The sequence below is a fragment of the Engystomops pustulosus genome, chromosome 8 (assembly GCF_040894005.1).
Source record: "Engystomops pustulosus chromosome 8, aEngPut4.maternal, whole genome shotgun sequence".
NCBI classification, from domain to species: Eukaryota; Metazoa; Chordata; class Amphibia; order Anura; family Leptodactylidae; genus Engystomops; species Engystomops pustulosus.
In genome coordinates, this window is record NC_092418.1 from 22,858,486 (window position 1) to 22,878,041 (window position 19,556).

Below are 19,556 nucleotides of genomic sequence, written 5' to 3' on the forward strand. Positions count from 1 at the left end.
TTAGGTAGGTTCATATGGCTCTCACCTTATACGATTCAGGTAAAGATAGTACTGTTTCCTTGTCTCTAATTGTAAATAGTAAAGGTACAAATAGTACTGTGTTCTGTAATTGATGCAGATTTAGGCATTTACTACTTTTATTACTTTAAATGCTGTTTAGGTATAGTCTTTACTGTTTTTCTGTCTCTACCTGAAAATGAGGTAAATACAGATAGTGCTGCCTATATGTCCATCTTTGTAAGCACAGATAGTGCTACCTCCATGTCTGTATTTGAAGGAATAGTAGTACTGCCTTCATCAGTACATACAGTCATGAAGAGGATGTGGAGGTGGCAGCAAACATCAATGTCCACCCGGTTACACAATGTGGCACCATAATGGGCCCTGGCTTGCTCCATGCCCCGGGCCCCCCCCCTCTCATGTAAGCCTTAGATATATCCATTAAGTATGTCCTTTTGGCAGGCTTAAGTCCCGGCCTGTAGGCACACACCACTGGGAACCAATGATCCGCGAACATTTTCAATGTAAATCTATATCTGCAAGTGAAGAGAAATATTAACCATTCTCAGCATTATTCCATGCGGAGGACCAATTTAATTGTGACTTTCGGGCAGGAGGTGATTTTCTTGTAGACGGTAAACACAATCAGAAAGAAGGTGGACAAAATAAATCAATTAAATCCAATTTTCTCATGTAACGGAAAAAAAGAAACAGGCACAGTCATTAGTGAACAGGAGAAGCACACGGAATAGCAATAAGGGCGAGGAAATGTATGTGCCGGGACACATGGAGGTGGATGGGGCATCTTAAGAGCCCTTGGTGTTACGCCCCATTGCCTGATGCTGCTCTTCTCCTCCAGGACTATTCGCCATTTTGGGGGTTCCCATTCAAAGTTGTGTCTTGGAGTCCCCTAAATGCTCTACTCCGCCCCTTGGTTTTAAGCAGCGCTGCTGACTCTGTTATTCCCCATTTGGCATTTTGGGGGTCCCCAATCATACTTGATTTTGGGGCCACCCTAATGCTGAATTCCACCTCATGGTGAGGCTCTTCCCACCATTGCTCTCCTGCTCCTCCACGTGGTCCAGTTTTTTTCGCTCTCAGAACTACTTGGAAGAAAGAAGATCCAGTTGCGGTGAAGCATTGGGAATTATGGGTAAATCTGCCCCAGCATGGAGGTAGCCTTGCCCCTGATTTGCTATGAGTAGAGTGTGCCAGATTATTGAACACTGGTGCACTGTCTTCATTAATCTGGCGCACCTGCTGCATGCGCAAAAAGCTCAGTTTAACAAGCATGCGCCACAATTATGTTGGACATGCCAACGTAAATGTGGTGCATGGTGCGAATACACACCGGCAACTTTACTAAGAACAGTGCAGTGTGTACTATGTGCAGTTACCTGTGCAGTGTGCAGGGGGCGCCAGCTTCAGGATTTCTTGTGCATGTTCTTCATGACTCTGGCGCCCCCTGCACTGCTCCAACAGAGTGCACATTTTTTTTGGAGCATTTTTCTGGGGTAAACTAAGCCACAACATAAGAGATGCAAAGTTGGATTAGTCATTGTTAAACGTGCTATCAGTATTAGGCTATATTCACACTACTGTGTGCCCACCGTAACGTAGCATGGCGTATGGCGCCGTGTGCCCTTTGCCGTCTCTGGGGGACGTGTATATGGCATATATACGTTGGCTGTATATACATCCCACATACGGCAGTGTGAATGTAGCCTAAGTCTATATTCACACAGATCTTGTCCGCTGTACCGTAGTATAGTGGGCGCACACCGGCAGCAGGGAGAGGAGGATCGCTGCTCACCCCCGCCCCTCTCCATAGTGATATATGGCCGTGGCACCATATTACGGGAGAAAGATAGATGTCACTGTGCCGCTCCTGTAGGGCGCTGTGCGTCCATTGCCATGTATGGGGGGCGTATATACACTTTATATACCCGCCGTATGTACGTCCCCCAGTCCCCCATACGTGTGTGTGAATGTAGCCTAAGACAGTGAAATATGTGGCACAGTTTAAAGGTGTTTTCTGTGAATCTTCCCAGTTCTTCAGTGACCCAGGTTAGTTCCGCTTTCCTACGATTTTCTAGACCCACTTTGCCCAAACAGTGGCCCAAGAGGACACTTTCTTTACGTCACTTTCTCTTCCAGCTGAACCAAAGACCAGAAGTCAGCGCTATAACCAGGAGCCAGAGCAAGGTCAGTACATTTGGTTACCCCTTATTCCGATTCCTGAAAAATCCCTTTAAGACTTTGCATCTAACTTTGCACTCTCTGGGGTTTATTTATCACCCTCTCCTCAAGCCTTGGGTCCAGCAGCCTCAGCACTCCAGTTTCTGGTTTCTACTGTAATCAACTTCCTGGGCATCATCTAACATAACAGGAAGTCTTTGTTCTGACCAGTGATTGGCTCGGTGACCGTAGACATTCACTAAGGGCCTGATTCGCGTTTTCCCGACGTGTTACCCGAATATTTCCGATTTGCGCCGATTTCCCCTGAATTGCCCCGGGATTTTGGCGCACGGGATCGGATTGTGGCGCATTGGCGCCGGCATGCACACGACGGAAATCGGGGGGCGTGGCCGAACGAAAACCTGACGGATTCGGAAAAACCGCCGCATTTAAAACAAAAAATCTGTTGCGGAGCTTGCACTTACCTTCACTCAGCCCGAGCTGGTGAACTCCAGCGCGTTCCGATGCTTTTCAGCGCAGCAGCGCCACCTGGTGGACGGCGGAGGAACTACCTTAATAAATCCCGGCCGGACCCGAATCCAGCGCAGAGAACGCGCCGCTGGATCGCGAATGGACCGGGTAAGTAAATGTGCCCCAATATTTTAAACATTTCTTTGATAGGTTTATTATTAATTAAGTTTTAATTGGCAACAAACAGGGAGTCATCACTGTAAGATTCTACAATGTCAACCTTATATTTTCCTGGGAAACTGTCCGATTTTTCCTGAAAACCTTATAATAGAGAAACCATTGGCGAGCACCATTTCTGTGTCTTTCATATTTCTGATGATTGAAGCTGGCTCCTCAGACTCGATAGGTTTTTCAGATGTCAGCGGGAGGTTTTCGGGCTTTGATGAGGTTCTCGGGTGGTGACTTGCCTCCTCTTTGTACACGAGGTCTTGAACTGTGTGAAATATCCCTATGCAATCAGATATTACACATCAGAGGCGCAGGAAAACACATAAAAGTAGAGCATCAGGGATGTATTTAAAGAGACAATCTAAAAAATACTGCTTTTTCTTCCACGATGAAGAGAGATGTGATGTCAGAGGATGAGGTTTAGTTAGTAACAGCAACAGGATTGTAGCATCTCCATATGGTGGTGGTGGGGGATTCCTCACACTGCTGTGTTCTTAGCTCTCTGCATGGATCAACCCCTCTCCTCAGCTCTGAGTAAAAGCTGTAGGAAGGCTCCTGGTAAGTAAATATTAAATCTGTGCATCAAAGTGTAGAAGAGGAGCAGCTTAATGCACAGAGCACAGCAGTGTGAGGAGATGCTCCTAGAGCACTTGGAGAAGTTTCTATCTTAGAATATAAATCAGTTTTCTTCTAAATTCTACAAACAACACCCAGAAGGGTATAATTATACAGATCTCCAGGGCAGAGGCGTAACTAGGAGAGGCAGGGCCCCACAGCAGACTTCTGCATGGGGCCCCTATACACTTATATTTGGGGAAAGTATATGATCACACACATTTATATACACATTTAATACACATACAGCATATACACACCACATACACACACATAAAGTATATACACACCTCATATACATACAGCATGTACACACACATACAGTACCATATACACCCATGCAGCATATACACATCACATATACACACACATATATACCGCAAATTCATACATACACACGTACATACAATACAGAATAGACACACACAGCATATACGCACCCAATACCTCAGTTCCCGGAACTACTGCGGCTGCTATTGCTACTAACCCTGTAGTCACGCCGCTGTTCCAGGGCTAATGCCTAACGTTGTTTGCAAAGATCACAGCAGTGTGAGGAAATGCCCCCTGTGCACCTAGAGAAGCTACAATCCTGAAATATAAATCCATATTTGACAGTCCTGCTGCTACTGACACCACACTCAAAGGTATAGTTACACATCGCTCCAGATCCAATACCTAACATTGGCTGCGGAGAGCACAGATCATAGCAGTGTGAGGACCTGTGCCAAGAGCATTTAGAGAAGCTAAAATCCTGGAATATTTATGTGGCCCTTCTGCTATACACTAACGTATGGTTTCACAGATCTCCAGGGCCAATACCTAACACTAGCTGCAGAGAGCACAGAGAACAGCAGTGTGAGGAAACACCCCCATCAAACTGATGACTGATGAGTTTCGCATTCCCACCGTTCAGATGTCTCATACTACAATTGGAGCTTTCTGCTCTGATCATAGTATAGGTCTGCACTGAGCATGTTGGATTCCCAATACTCAATGCTTTGGACTTTAATATTATCAGGCTGGAAAACCCCTTTAAATGTGTCCATAATAACCAGTATAAATTTGTGCAATAACTTTCCACTTGGTACAGACCTCCATGTTTTTTTTTTATGTGTTAAAATGTTCCTCCTTATGTTTCCCAATGTCCTGGGGTTTGTATTGATTATAATTGCCGAGAGCTCCGCTTGTTTTTTTGGTTATTTTGCCCCCAATTACTTCTCGGCTTTATAGCGCTGCATTTAAGTGCTGTAAAAACGAGCACAAAACGTCCTGCAAGGTACAAAGCAAATGACCCCGCAGCCGCCAGCTACTAAACTTCCCAAAATTTACCAAGGAACACACATCCCACAGCGACCGGACAACCGTTCCCTAATTAGCGGAGCCCAGAAGCCGTGCAGTGGACGCTAAGTTTGTTTCTTGACGTCAGGGATTTTTTTTATGGAGAATAAATTCCTGATGTGCACACGGGGGACGGAGGGCGCGGAGCGTCTATCCTCAGGATACGGGAGGTGGCGATTTATTGATTCATCCGAACTGTGAAACACAATAATGCTGTGATTAGCCCGGGAAACCCTTCAGCGTGACCTTGTAGCGTAAGTGTCTCGCCTCGTAGCAAGGGAGGCGCGGTCTATGGAGGGTGGCACGGTGTATGGAGGGCTACGCAGTCTATGGAGGGTTGTGAGGTCTATGGAGGGCTGCGCGGTCTATGGAGGGCTGCGCAGTCTATGGATGGCTGTGCGGTCTATGGAGGGCTGTGCGGTCTATGGATGGCTGTGCGGTCTATGGAGGGCTGCGCGGTCTATGGAGGGCTGCGCGGTCTATGGAGGGCTGCGCGGTCTATAGAGGGCGGCGCGATCTATGGAGGGACGAGCGATCTATGGAGGGCTGCGCGGTCTATGTAGGGCTGCGCGGTCTATGGAGGGCAGCGCGGTCTATTGAGGGCAGAGTGGTCTATGGAAAGCTGCACTGTCTATGGAGGGCCGAGCGGTCTATGGAGGGCTGTGTGGTCTATGGAGGGCTGTGTGGTCTATGGAGGGCTGCACGGTCTATGGAGGGCTGCACGGTCTATGGAGGGATGTGTGGTCTATGGAGGGCTGCACGGTCTATGGAGGGATGTGTGGTCTATGGAGGGCTGCACGGTCTATGGAGGGCTGCACGGTCTATGGAGGGATGTGTGGTCTATGGAGGGCCGCCCGGTCTATGGAGGGCCGCCCGGTCTATGGAGGGCTGTGCGGTCTATGGAGGGCTGCGCGTTCTATGGAGGGCTGCGCGATCTATGGAGAACTGCACGGTCTATGGAGAGCTGCACGGTCTATGGAGGGCTGCCCGTTCTATGGAGGGCTGCGCGATCCATGGAGAACTGCACGGTCTATGGAGGGCTGTGTGGTCTATGGAGGGCTGTGTGGTCTATGGAGGGCTGTGTGGTCTATGGAGGGCTGCACGGTCTATGGAGGGCATGCACGGTCTATGGAGGGATGTGTGGTCTATGGAGGGCCGCCCGGTCTATGGAGGGCTGTGCGGTCTATGGAGGGCTGCGCGTTCTATGGAGGGCTGCGCGTTCTATGGAGGGCTGCGCGGTCTATGGAGGGCTGCGCGGTCTATGGAGAACTGCACGGTCTATGGAGAGCTGCACGGTCTATGGAGGGCTGCTCGTTCTATGGAGGGCTGCGCGATCTATGGAGAACTGCACGGTCTATGGAGGGCCGCACCATCTATGGAGGGCTGCGTGGTCTATGGAGGGTCGCGCAGTCTATGGAGGGCTGCGAGGTCTATGGAGGGCTGCGCGATCTATGGAGAACTGCACGATGTATGGAGGGCTGCGTGGTCTATGGAGGGCTGTGTGGTCTATGGAGGGCTGCACGGTCTATGGAGGGCCGCACGGGCTATAGAGAGCTGCGCGGTCTATGGAGGGCTTTGTGGTCTATGGAGGGCTGCGCGGTCTATGGAGGGCTGTGCGATCTATGGAGAACTGCACGATCTATGGAGGGCTGCGTGGTCTATGGAGGGCTGTGTGGTCTATGGAGGGCTGCACGGTCTATGGAGGGCCGCACGGGCTATAGAGAGCTGCGCGGTCTATGGAGGGCTTTGTGGTCTATGGAGGGCTGCGCGGTCTTTGGAGGGCTGTGCGGTCTATGGAGGGCTGCTCGGTCTATGGAGGGCTGCACGGTCTATGGAGGGCTGCGCGGTCTATGGAGGGCTGCGTGGTCTATGTAGGCCTGCGCGGTCGATGTAGGGCTGCGCGGTCTATGGAGGGCTGCTCAGTCTATGGAGGGCTGCACGGTCTATGGAGGGCTGCGCGGTCTATGTAGGGCTGCGCGGTCTATGTAGGGCTGCGCGGTCTATGTAGGGCTGCGCGGTCTATGGAGGGCTGCGCGGTCTATGGAGGGCTGCGCGGTCTGTGGAGGGCTGTGTGGTCTATGGAGGGCTGCACGGTCTATGGAGGGCTGCGCGGTCTATGGAGGGCTGCGCGGTCTATGGAGGGCTGCGCGGTCTATGGCAGGGCTGCGCGGTCTATGGAGGGCTGCGCGTTCTATGGAGGGCTGCGCGGTCTATGGAGGGCTGCACGGTCTATGGCAGGCCTGCACGGTCTATGGAGGGAGGTGCGGTCTGTGGAGGGCTGCGTGGTCTGTGGAGGGCTGCGCGGTCTATGGAGGGCTGCGTGGTCTATGGAGGGCTGCACGGTCTATGGAGGGCTGCGCGTTCTATGGAGGGCTGCGCGGTCTATGGAGGGCTGCGCGGTCTATGGCAGGGCTGCGCGGTCTATGGAGGGCTGCGCGGTCTATGGCAGGCCTGCGCGTTCTATGGAGGGCTGCGCGGTCTATGGAGGGCTGCGCAATCTATGGAGAACTGCACGGTCTATGGAGAGCTGCACGGTCTATGGAGGGCTGCTCGTTCTATGGAGGGCTGTGTGGTCTATGGAGGGCTGCTCGTTCTATGGAGGGCTGCGCGATCTATGGAGAACTGCACGGTCTATGGAGGGCCGCACCATCTATGGAGGGCTGCGTGGTCTATGGAGGGTCGCACAGTCTATGGAGGGCTGCGAGGTCTATGGAGGGCTGCGCAATCTATGGAGAACTGCACGATCTATGGAGGGCTGCGTGGTCTATGGAGGGCTGTGTGGTCTATGGAGGGCTGCACGGTCTATGGAGGGCCGCACGGGCTATAGAGAACTGCGCGGTCTATGGAGGGCTTTGTGGTCTATGGAGGGCTGCGCGGTCTATGGAGGGCTGTGCGGTCTATGGAGGGCTGCTCGGTCTATGGAGGGCTGCACGGTCTATGGAGGGCGGCGCGGTCTATGTAGGGCTGTGTGGTCTATGGAGGGCTTAGGATCATGAATCCTGCTTTGCTTGGACAGTGTGATGCACACGTACAGGTATTATATATGCATAGAATGTATTGTATCATATCATATATCATACAGGTGATGCCGGAAGACAATGTGCTCCCCCTAGTGGCAGTTTATGGCAGGACAATTTTTATTTTTGGGAGTTAAGTAATTTGTAGTTCTATTCAGGTTTTGTGAATTAGCCCAGATCTATAGTATATAGTGTCATATGGCTGCGCCATTGTCTGGGGGACATTTGTCGTGATTTACGGATCCACCTTGTTACCGACCTCAGTCCATTCCGCCAGTCATCAGTCTGGTGAGTAAACATGAAGAACCTTTAGTCAATGTGCTGTGAGCCGCCTTCTCTCTCGTAATGAAGGTCTCAGCTGTGCCAAAACCGAGGCGATGCTGGAGCCATCTGTGCGGCCCGTGATCCGGGAAGGAGAGGACACACACACAGGGTGACAGCCCAATCCTCTGATTCTGCAAAAAGTCAGAAAAAAAATATACAATATAAAAACTAACCTCAGCACAGTCCCCTATAGCAGTGTCTTATGGTCCAGTATTACCTGCTGGGAGTTGTAGTATTGCTTCATGTCTCACTATTGTACCTGCTCCCCGGCTGTGGCTGGTACTTGGGGGGGGGGGGGGGGGGGTGAGTGACAGAACCAGAACCAGCCAGGAGGAAACGAGAGCCGAAACAGGATCTGCACTGTAAATGTCAGATGGATTCTGACTGCAGGGGGCGCTAGAATAAAAGAATAACTGCCCTCTGGTTAATGGAACTTTCAGGAGCAGTCCAGAATGTGTCACATATATATATATATATATATATATATATATATATATATATATATATATGAAAAAACGGCAGCACTCCATATAGTGAAAACAAATGTGGTTTTTATTCCACCTCGTGCGACGTTTCGGCTGTTTCCCAGCCTTTGTCAAGCCAATTGTGTCATGTTATACAGAGATATTTATAGTCACATAGTGATGACATCATAATATTAGTAAACAAACATAAGTGATCAACATATACATATAATACAGTGCATATTCTATTGTGGTCCAATGTATAAGTAAAACATATAGATTCACCTTAGTGCAGCGGTATTGCTCATAACCGATCGTATAATCATTACATAAAAATTACAGATAGTATAAGGAAAGTGCTCTAATGGTTCACCTGTATAGGTACCTCCTCCTGGTGTAGTCAAACATAGTGATAATACTCACCTATAGCAGCACTATAGTTCTGTTCGCATATAGGTACTTGTCTAACCGCTAGGGCTTTTTTCAGTTTTTCCACTAGTGGGGGAGTCACTCGCGGTGCCCTTGGTAGGGGATGGATACATTTCCACTAAGGACCTGCACATACTCCATACAAACTTGGGATCTGCCCATCAATGGGTAGTACCTGAGGCCTGTAACCCACATACTTTGGTGGTATTCTCTATAGTCTTTTTGACATGTCTAGGTAGCCCACACTCTGTGGTTAGCAAGTTACTAGCCTGGTACTATGATTACGGTACCACTGTCACACAGAACATATCTAACTATGACCCACGATTTGGTATGCTGCGACATAATGTTATTGTCACACTCTTCTATAGTCTGCCACAAGGATAGCTACTAGGAGAACAAGCAGTGATTCTATGCCAGTCAGGTCTTTTCTATGCTTTATGAGAACTATTAGCTGTGTTGGCACATACCCTTTTCCAAGATGGCGTTTCCTAATGCCGCTATGCTTGTGCGCATTACAGCATCTGCTCTCCTTGACTTTTCACAGACATGCGCAGTAGCGCCTTGAAGACGCGAACAGCGTCCATGTGTTTGACTACACCAGGAGGAGGTACCTATACAGGTGAACCATTAGAGCACTTTCCTTATACTATCTGTAATTTTTATGTAATGATTATACGATCGGTTATGAGCAATACCGCTGCACTAAGGTGAATCTATATGTTTTACTTAGAATATGTACTGTATTATATTTATATGTTGATCACTTATGTTTGTTTACTAATATTAAGATGTCATCACTATGTGACTATAAATATCTCTGTATAACATGACACAATTGGCTTGACAAAGGCTGGGAAACAGCCGAAACGTCGCACGAGGTGGAATAAAAACCACATTTGTTTTCACTATATGGAGTGCTGCCGTTTTTTCATCTTTATACTTCGTGGACTCTGCATGGGGAGAGTGCAGGATAGCACCCATAGTTCAATTTTTTCAAAGTGACTGTGCTGCTATTTTCTTGAATTTTATATATATATATATATATATATATATATATATATATATAGTGGGTCCTGAGTGCAGCTACATGTAGCAGGATAGTGGGGTCTGTGCTGCGCCCGGTGTATTCCTGCAGCGCTATAAATACCTCTGGTGTAATTGGGAATGTCATTAATAATTCACTATATCATAATCAATAGATTTCCTTACTCTTCTCAGGATGGTGTCTGTCTATAGGAACATTGATAAGATGGATTGTGTTATCACTGGGCATCGACTGGTTAATCTACTACATCACTTCTATAGGACAAGGACTTCTGGTGCATATACTGGAGACAGTACAGGGCTGTATGTAGCAGAGCTGAGATTGTTATATGGAGATGTCGCAGAGCTGAGATGTGTCCTTACAACCCCCTAAATGTTTGTACAGTGCAGTTCCCATATATAAGCTAAGAGTAGTAGCAGGATAGGAGTAGTAGTACTGTGCTGTGCTGATATATACAAGATAGGAGTAGTAGTACTGTGCTGTACCCATATATACAGGATAGGAGTAGAAGTACTGTGCTGTACCCATATATACAGGATAGGAGTAGAAGTACTGTGCTGTGCCCATATATACAGGATAAGAGTAGTAGTACTGTGCTGTGCTCATATATACAGGATAGGAGTAGTAGTACTGTGCTGTGCCCATATATATAGGATAAGAGTAGTAGTACTGTGCTGTGCCCATATATACAGGATAGGAGTAGTAGTACTGTGCTGTGCCCATATATATAGGATAAGAGTAGTAGTACTGTGCTGTGCTCATATATACAGGATAAGAGTAGTAGTACTGTGCTGTGCCCATATATATAGGATAAGAGTAGTAGTACTGTGCTGTGCTCATATATACAGGATAGGAGTAGTAGTACTGTGCTGTTCCCATATATACAGGATAGGAGTAGTAGTACTGTGCTGTGCCCATATATATAGGATAAGAGTAGTAGTACTGTGCTGTGCTGATATATACAAGATAGGAGTAGTAGTACTGTGCTGTACCCATATATACAGGATAGGAGTAGAAGTACTGTGCTGTGCCCATATATATAGGATAAGAGTAGTAGTACTGTGCTGTGCTCATATATACAGGATAAGAGTAGTAGTACTGTGCTGTGCCCATATATATAGGATAAGAGTAGTAGTACTGTGCTGTTCCCATATATACAGGATAGGAGTAGTAGTACTGTGCTGTGCCCATATATATAGGATAAGAGTAGTAGTACTGTGCTGTACCCATATATACAGGATAGGAGTAGAAGTACTGTGCTGTGCCCATATATACAGGATAAGAGTAGTAGTACTGTGCTGTGCTCATATATACAGGATAAGAGTAGTAGTACTGTGCTGTGCCCATATATATAGGATAAGAGTAGTAGTACTGTGCTGTGCCCATATATACAGGATAGGAGTAGTAGTACTGTGCTGTGCCCATATATATAGGATAAGAGTAGTAGTACTGTGCTGTGCTCATATATACAGGATAGGAGTAGTAGTACTGTGCTGTGCCCATATATATAGGATAAGAGTAGTAGTACTGTGCTGTGCTCATATATACAGGATAGGAGTAGTAGTACTGTGCTGTACCCATATATACAGGATAGGAGTAGTAGTACTGTGCTGTGCCCATATATATAGGATAGGAGTAGTAGTACTGTGCTGTGCCCATATATACAGGATAAGAGTAGAAGTACTGTGCTGTGCCCATATATATAGGATAAGAGTAGTAGTACTGTGCTGTGCTCATATATACAGGATAAGAGTAGTAGTACTGTGCTGTGCCCATATATATATAGGATAAGAGTAGTAGTACTGTGCTGTGCTCATATATACAGGATAGGAGTAGTAGTACTGTGCTGTGCCCATATATACAGGATAGGAGTAGTAGTACTGTGCTGTGCCCATATATATAGGATAAGAGTAGTAGTACTGTGCTGTGCTGATATATACAAGATAGGAGTAGTAGTACTGTGCTGTACCCATATATACAGGATAGGAGTAGAAGTACTGTGCTGTGCCCATATATATAGGATAAGAGTAGTAGTACTGTGCTGTGCTCATATATACAGGATAAGAGTAGTAGTACTGTGCTGTGCCCATATATATAGGATAAGAGTAGTAGTACTGTGCTGTTCCCATATATACAGGATAGGAGTAGTAGTACTGTGCTGTGCCCATATATATAGGATAAGAGTAGTAGTACTGTGCTGTACCCATATATACAGGATAGGAGTAGAAGTACTGTGCTGTGCCCATATATACAGGATAAGAGTAGTAGTACTTTGCTGTGCTCATATATACAGGATAAGAGTAGTAGTACTGTGCTGTGCCCATATATATAGGATAAGAGTAGTAGTACTGTGCTGTGCCCATATATACAGGATAGGAGTAGTAGTACTGTGCTGTGCCCATATATATAGGATAAGAGTAGTAGTACTGTGCTGTGCTCATATATACAGGATAGGAGTAGTAGTACTGTGCTGTGCCCATATATATAGGATAAGAGTAGTAGTACTGTGCTGTGCTCATATATACAGGATAGGAGTAGTAGTACTGTGCTGTACCCATATATACAGGATAGGAGTAGTAGTACTGTGCTGTGCCCATATATATAGGATAGGAGTAGTAGTACTGTGCTGTGCCCATATATACAGGATAAGAGTAGAAGTACTGTGCTGTGCCCATATATATAGGATAAGAGTAGTAGTACTGTGCTGTGCTCATATATACAGGATAAGAGTAGTAGTACTGTGCTGTGCCCATATATATAGGATAAGAGTAGTAGTACTGTGCTGTGCTCATATATAAAGGATAGGAGTAGTAGTACTGTGCTGTGCCCATATATACAGGATAGGAGTAGTAGTACTGTGCTGTGCCCATATATATAGGATAAGAGTAGTAGTACTGTGCTGTGCTGATATATACAAGATAGGAGTAGTAGTACTGTGCTGTGCCCATATATACAGGATAGGAGTAGAAGTACTGTGCTGTGCCCATATATATAGGATAAGAGTAGTAGTACTGTGCTGTGCTCATATATACAGGATAAGAGTAGTAGTACTGTGCTGTGCCCATATATATAGGATAAGAGTAGTAGTACTGTGCTGTTCCCATATATACAGGATAGGAGTAGTAGTACTGTGCTGTGCCCATATATATAGGATAAGAGTAGTAGTACTGTGCTGTGCTCATATATACAGGATAGGAGTAGTAGTACTGTGCTGTGCCCATATATATAGGATAAGAGTAGTAGTACTGTGCTGTGCTCATATATACAGGATAGGAGTAGTAGTACTGTGCTGTACCCATATATACAGGATAGGAGTAGTAGTACTGTGCTGTGCCCATATATATAGGATAGGAGTAGTAGTACTGTGCTGTAACCATATATACAGGATAAGAGTAGAAGTACTGTGCTGTGCCCATATATATAGGATAAGAGTAGTAGTACTGTGCTGTGCTCATATATACAGGATAAGAGTAGTAGTACTGTGCTGTGCCCATATATATAGGATAAGAGTAGTAGTACTGTGCTGTTCCCATATATACAGGATAGGAGTAGTAGTACTGTGCTGTGCCCATATATATAGGATAAGAGTAGTAGTACTGTGCTGTGCTCATATATACAGGATAGGAGTAGTAGTACTGTGCTGTGCCCATATATATAGGATAAGAGTAGTAGTACTGTGCTGTGCTCATATATACAGGATAGGAGTAGTAGTACTGTGCTGTACCCATATATACAGGATAGGAGTAGTAGTACTGTGCTGTGCCCATATATATAGGATAGGAGTAGTAGTACTGTGCTGTAACCATATATACAGGATAAGAGTAGAAGTACTGTGCTGTGCCCATATATATAGGATAAGAGTAGTAGTACTGTGCTGTGCTCATATATACAGGATAAGAGTAGTAGTACTGTGCTGTAACCATATATACAGGATAGGAGTAGTAGTACTGTGCTGTGCCCATATATACAGGATAGGAGTGGTAGTACTGCGCTGTGCCCATATATACAGGATAGGAGTAGTAGTACTGTGCTGTGCCCATATATATAGGATAGGAGTAGTATTACTTTGCTGTGCCCATATATATAGGATAAGAGTAGTAGTACTGTGCTGTGCTCATATATACAGGATAGGAGTGGTAGTACTGCGCTGTGCCCATATATACAGGATAGGAGTATTAGTACTGTGCTGTAACCATATATACAGGATAGGAGTAGTAGTACTGTGCTGTGCCCATATATACAGGATAGGAGTGGTAGTACTGCGCTGTGCCCATATATACAGGATAGGAGTAGTAGTACTGTGCTGTAACCATATATATAGGATAGGAGTAGTAGTACTGTGCTGTGCCCATATATACAGGATAAGAGTAGTAGTACTGTGCTGTGCCCATATATACAGGATAGGAGTAGTAGTACTGTGCTGTGCCCATGTATACAGGATAGGAGTAGTAGTACTGTGCTGTGTCCATATATACAGGATAGGAGTAGTAGTACTGTGCTGTGTCCATATATACAGGATAAGAGTAGTAGTACAGTGCAGTGCCCATATATACAGGATAGGAGTAGTAGTACTGTGCTGTGTCCATATATACAGGATAATAGTAGTAGTACTGTACAGTGCCCATATATACAGGATAGGAGTAGTAGTACTGTGCTGTTCCCATATATACTGGATAGGATTAGTAGTACTGTGCTGTAACCACATATACAGGATAGGAGTAGTAGTACTGTGCTGTTCCCATATATACAGGATAGGAGTAGTAGTACTGTGCTGTGCCCATATATACAGGATAAGAATAGTAGTGCTGCGCTGTGCCCATATATACAGGATAGGAGTAGTAGTACTGTGCTGTGCCCATATATACAGGATATGAGTGGTAGTAATGTGCTGTGCCCATATATACAGGATAGGAGGAGTAGTACTGTGCTGATATATGCAGGATAGGAGTAGTAGTACTGTGCTGTGCCTATATATACAAGATAGGAGTAGTAGTACTGTGCTGTACTGATATATACAAGATAGGAGTAGTAATACTGTGCTGATATATACAGGATAGGAGTATTAGTACTGTGCTGTGCCCATATCTGCATTTTGCTTCGAGACTTAGCAGATGTAATTTGCGCCTCCTTTGATCAAAGGCCCACACAGACATGAAGCTGTCCTTACATATAGGCCACCATGGACCACCACAACCAGCTCCGTAGTCTTTGCAGCGCCGAAGTCTTTATTCCAGTCCTGTGCATACGGCAGGAGACTGACTTATGGAGATGCCAGAAGACGCGCACACACTAGAGTAAGATGTGTCGGGATCTGACACCTTCATGAATAGAGGTCCTCAGGTTCTTCTTCTCTCCGGCTGAGCAGGCAATAGTTAAGTGCTGTGATTTCCAGGCCATGGGATTGACAGTCCCATGTAATTGCTATGCTGGAGATAAAGACATCTGTTCAGCGTGTTCCCGCTCCTCCAGAAAAGCTCTTGATGTGTTCTGTACTTGGCGTAACGCTGAGAGGTGTGTAATATATTCTGCCCCGTCTCTATGTACAGGATGGAAGCGCTCTCCGTAATTCCCTACAAGACAGCTGACTGCTTCATATGTAAAGTAACCCGGAGCCGCCATGTCCTATCACCTGACCTCACGTTCCCATCACCTCCATTTCTACAAGTGCTGACACCTTAGTTATCGGAGCAGAAACAAGCGCGCTACATCTGGTACCTGTCACAGCGCCGCAATATTTCATTTTCTCGCCCCCATAATTAAACGTTTCATCTTCACCAATTTTCCTATTTCTCCATAATTAAACATCTATAGTTGTGTTTTTCTTTGCAATTATCTGCAGTTACTTTTAGGAGAACGGAAAAAACTTTATATGACAATAAATTCTTAGGAGATGACGGTAGGAGTTCTGGTACTGAAGCCCGAAAGCCCATAAGATGTCATCACCTCTTCCTTTCCATGTTAGAAATTGGCTGATTGGATGATGTCAGCGGTAATGGAGACCTATTATGACCATGATCATGATGACTTCAGTCCTTCTAACATGTCTCCTCGCAGTCACGTATAACCTGGACCGGAACCATGATTCTGTTATAAGCTCTACCTGGTCAGTACTCTGTGCTTGCTATAGACCCAATTTTCTATAAGCTCCTGGTTTCCTGGTATAATTTTCTCTGATCTCTGTATTCTGACCTTCTGCTTGTATTTAGACTATCCTTCTGCCTTGTGATTTTGTACTGTGTTGTCATCATTATTGTGCCCTGGCTATGGTGATTACAGGCAGTCCCCGGGTTACATACAAGATAGGGTCTGTAGGTTTGTTCTTAAGTTGAATTTGTATGTAAGTCAGAACTGTATACTTTATAATTGTAGCCCCAGCCAGAATTTTTGGGGACTCTGTCACAATTGTATTTTAAAAATGTTGGGTTGTCATAAGAACCAGGATTAACAATAAAGCTTCATTGCAGGCATCATTTATAACTGTTATAGCTGTTTATTGTAGCCTAGGACTAAAGTACAGTAAATTACCAAAATCCAGAGGTCCGTTTGTAACTAGGGGTCGTCTGTAAGTCGGGCGTTCTTAAGTAGGGGACCGCCTGTATTCTTCTGTGTTTGTTTTTTTTGTCTTTGTCGCCTTGTTTTGCAATTTGACCCAGGAAAGGAATGTTGACCAGTTGTTTCTTACCCTTAGGGTTTGTGGGACAATCAGGTAGGCAAAATTGGGAAGTCTGTTTAGTGTTAGGACACAATAGGGGTAGTTTATCTTATCTCAGTTTGTTTTGGCTAGCTTTTGCCTAGTCTTTTTTCCATCTTTTACTCTGGTAATTTATCAATCTCACTTTTTCCTTGTGTTAAATGTTTTTTTTTTTAAGATATCTTTTTGAGACATTTGTTACAAATTTCGTAAAAATGTTGCACAAATGTCTGAAGTCATTGCTTTCAATTTTCTAAGTTCTCCTTAAGTTTGGCTTCATTTGGAGTTTTTTGTGCCAAAAATGTTGAAAATTTAGCGCTTTTATAAGGCACAAATTTTAAAAAGGCGCCAATCACTCCATTACCTTTGCTAAGCAAGATCAGGACATGCCCTGTGATTGCACAATTATTTGACCCCTTACAGGGGCAAATCGATGTTAAATAGGTCAGGAGACGTACAAAGACAAATTAGGCGCAAACCAGGATACTGCTACACGGAGAACTCTGGCGTATTGCTGGTAAAAGGCGTGAAAAATTGCGCAAATACATATATATACGTCCCCCATAGACGCCAATGGGTGCACGGCATACATGCGGCACCGTACCGTTCTGTAGCTGGGAGAAAGATAGGACATGTCCTATCTTTCCCTGGAATATGGTGCCGTTCCCCATGTTTCTCTATGGAGAGAGGCGGGGGTGAGCAGCGCTACAGTACAGCGGGAACATATTAGTGTGAATGTAGCCTAAGATAAATGACCCCCATTGTACAAGTTCTTGTGATAGTTGATACATTCTACATCTTCATGTAGTTCTTGATATATTCTACATGTTCTTGTGGTGGTTGATACATTGTACAAGTTCAAGAAGGGCCTGTACTATGAAAATAGATCTGCACTTTCATCCTGGGGTTTTTCCGATGACTTTATTTGGATTCCCATTCTGCCAGTAGACGATGGTGCGGGCGGTATCTTTTAGCTCAACCAACCCCTTATGAGGTTTCCTAATAGGCTACATTCACATACATGTATGGAAGACGAGTATAAGGCTGACGTATATACGGCATTGCCGGCAGTCCAGCACATATGGAATGTCCGCCATATATTACTATGGAGAGGGGCGGTATGGCAGTATGATGTGTGCCCGCTGTGTTACGGCTACAAAATCTGATGCAAAATACAAGCATTTTGTGCACATTGTGTGGGTTAATATTAATGTTTTCGTTGTATTTGGATCTGATCAAGGTTTCTCAGTCGGTCATCATTGTAGCTTCTCAGTCCCGGCAGTTTAGCTACATCTGAAGTTTCCCTTTAAGAATCCGCTCTGGTAACAGCAGGTGAAGAAGTGTCTGGAGAAGTTTCCCGTTCCGTGATTTATGTCTCCTTGGATCACATGACGCATTATTTGTGCACAACGCTTTGTTTGCATGATTAACAGCGGTAATTTTGTGTTGTACGGCCGCGCTTTCTCCGGCGGGGGGTCGGCTTTTCTATTTTCCTGGGCCGCACCCTCCGTCTCCATCTGCACGGACACAACGTAGCATAAATATCTGGAGGCTCTGTATCGGGGAGAGTTTTTCTTCCATCCTGACAATGATTATGCTCTCTGTGTATCCGGAATTTACATAAAAAGTAATAAAGGAAGATTGAGATAAAGACAAATAAACAGAGGCACAGCCGCGCCATAATCATCCACCAAGTGGAATATATTGTAATAATGCAGCCGCAGCAGCAGCGCCCCGCAGGCAGCGCTTACTAAATGTGCGTCTCCCTCATTAGTCTGACTGAGGCTATGGAGCACAGCGCCCCTGCTTATTATCTAGCTATCTGTCTTCTATCTACAGTGCTGGTCAAAAGTATTGGCACCTCTGCAATTCTGTCAGATAATACTCGTTTTCTTCCAGAAAGTGATTGCAATCACAAATTCTTTGGTATTAATATCTTTATTTTGCTTGCAGTGAAACACAAAAGCGAATGAAAAAAAGTCAAATCTTAGATCATTTTACACAAAACACCAAAAATGGGCCGGACAAAAGTATTGGCACCCTCAGCCTAATACTTGGTAGCACAGCCTTTAGATAAAATAACTGCAAACAACTGCTTCCGGTAACCATCAATGAGTTTCTTATAAGCTCTGCTGGAAGGTTAGACCATTCTTCTTTGGCCACTGCTCCAGGTCCCTGAGATGTGAAGGTGCCTTCTCCAAACGGCCATTGTGAGATCTCTCCACAGGTGATCTATGGGATTCAGGTCTGGACTCATTGCTGCCACTTTACAAGTCTCCAGTGCTTTCTCTCGAACCATTTGCTAGTGCTTTTTGAAGTGTGTTTTGGGTCATTGTCCTGCTGGAAGACCAATGACCTCTGAGGGAGACCCAGCTTTCTCAAACTGGGCCCTACATTATGCTGCAAAATTAGTTGGTAGTCTTCAGACTTCATGATGCCCTGCACACGGTCAAGCAGTCCAGTGCCAGAGGCAGCAAAGCAACCCCAAAACATCAGGGAACCTCCGCCATGTCTGACTGTAGGGACCGTGTTCTTTTCTTTGAAGGTCTCCTTTTTCTCCTGTAAACTCTATGTTGATGCCTTTTCCCAAAAAGCTCTACTTTTGTCTCATCTGACCAGAGAACATTCTCCCAAAACGTTTTAGGCTTTCTCAGGTAAGTTTTGACAAACTCCAGCCCGGCTTTTTATGTTTCTATGTAAGAAGTGGGGTCTTCCTGGGTATCCTACCATACAGTCCCTTTTCATTCAGACAC

At 45.5% G+C, this 19,556-nt stretch overlaps 1 long non-coding RNA gene across 1 annotated transcript in view; it reads right to left on the bottom strand.

The window, feature by feature from the left end:
• Positions 1-2,856: 2,856 nt before the first annotated feature.
• The window catches only part of LOC140076037 (uncharacterized), a 34,118-nt gene continuing 17,418 nt past the window's right edge, over positions 2,857-19,556 (bottom strand). The window contains exons 2-3 of the long non-coding RNA XR_011849502.1: positions 8,107-8,302; positions 2,857-3,157 (exon numbers count right to left, since the gene is read on the bottom strand). This is a non-coding gene — a long non-coding RNA (uncharacterized lncRNA). The remainder of the gene's footprint in view (positions 3,158-8,106; positions 8,303-19,556) is intronic.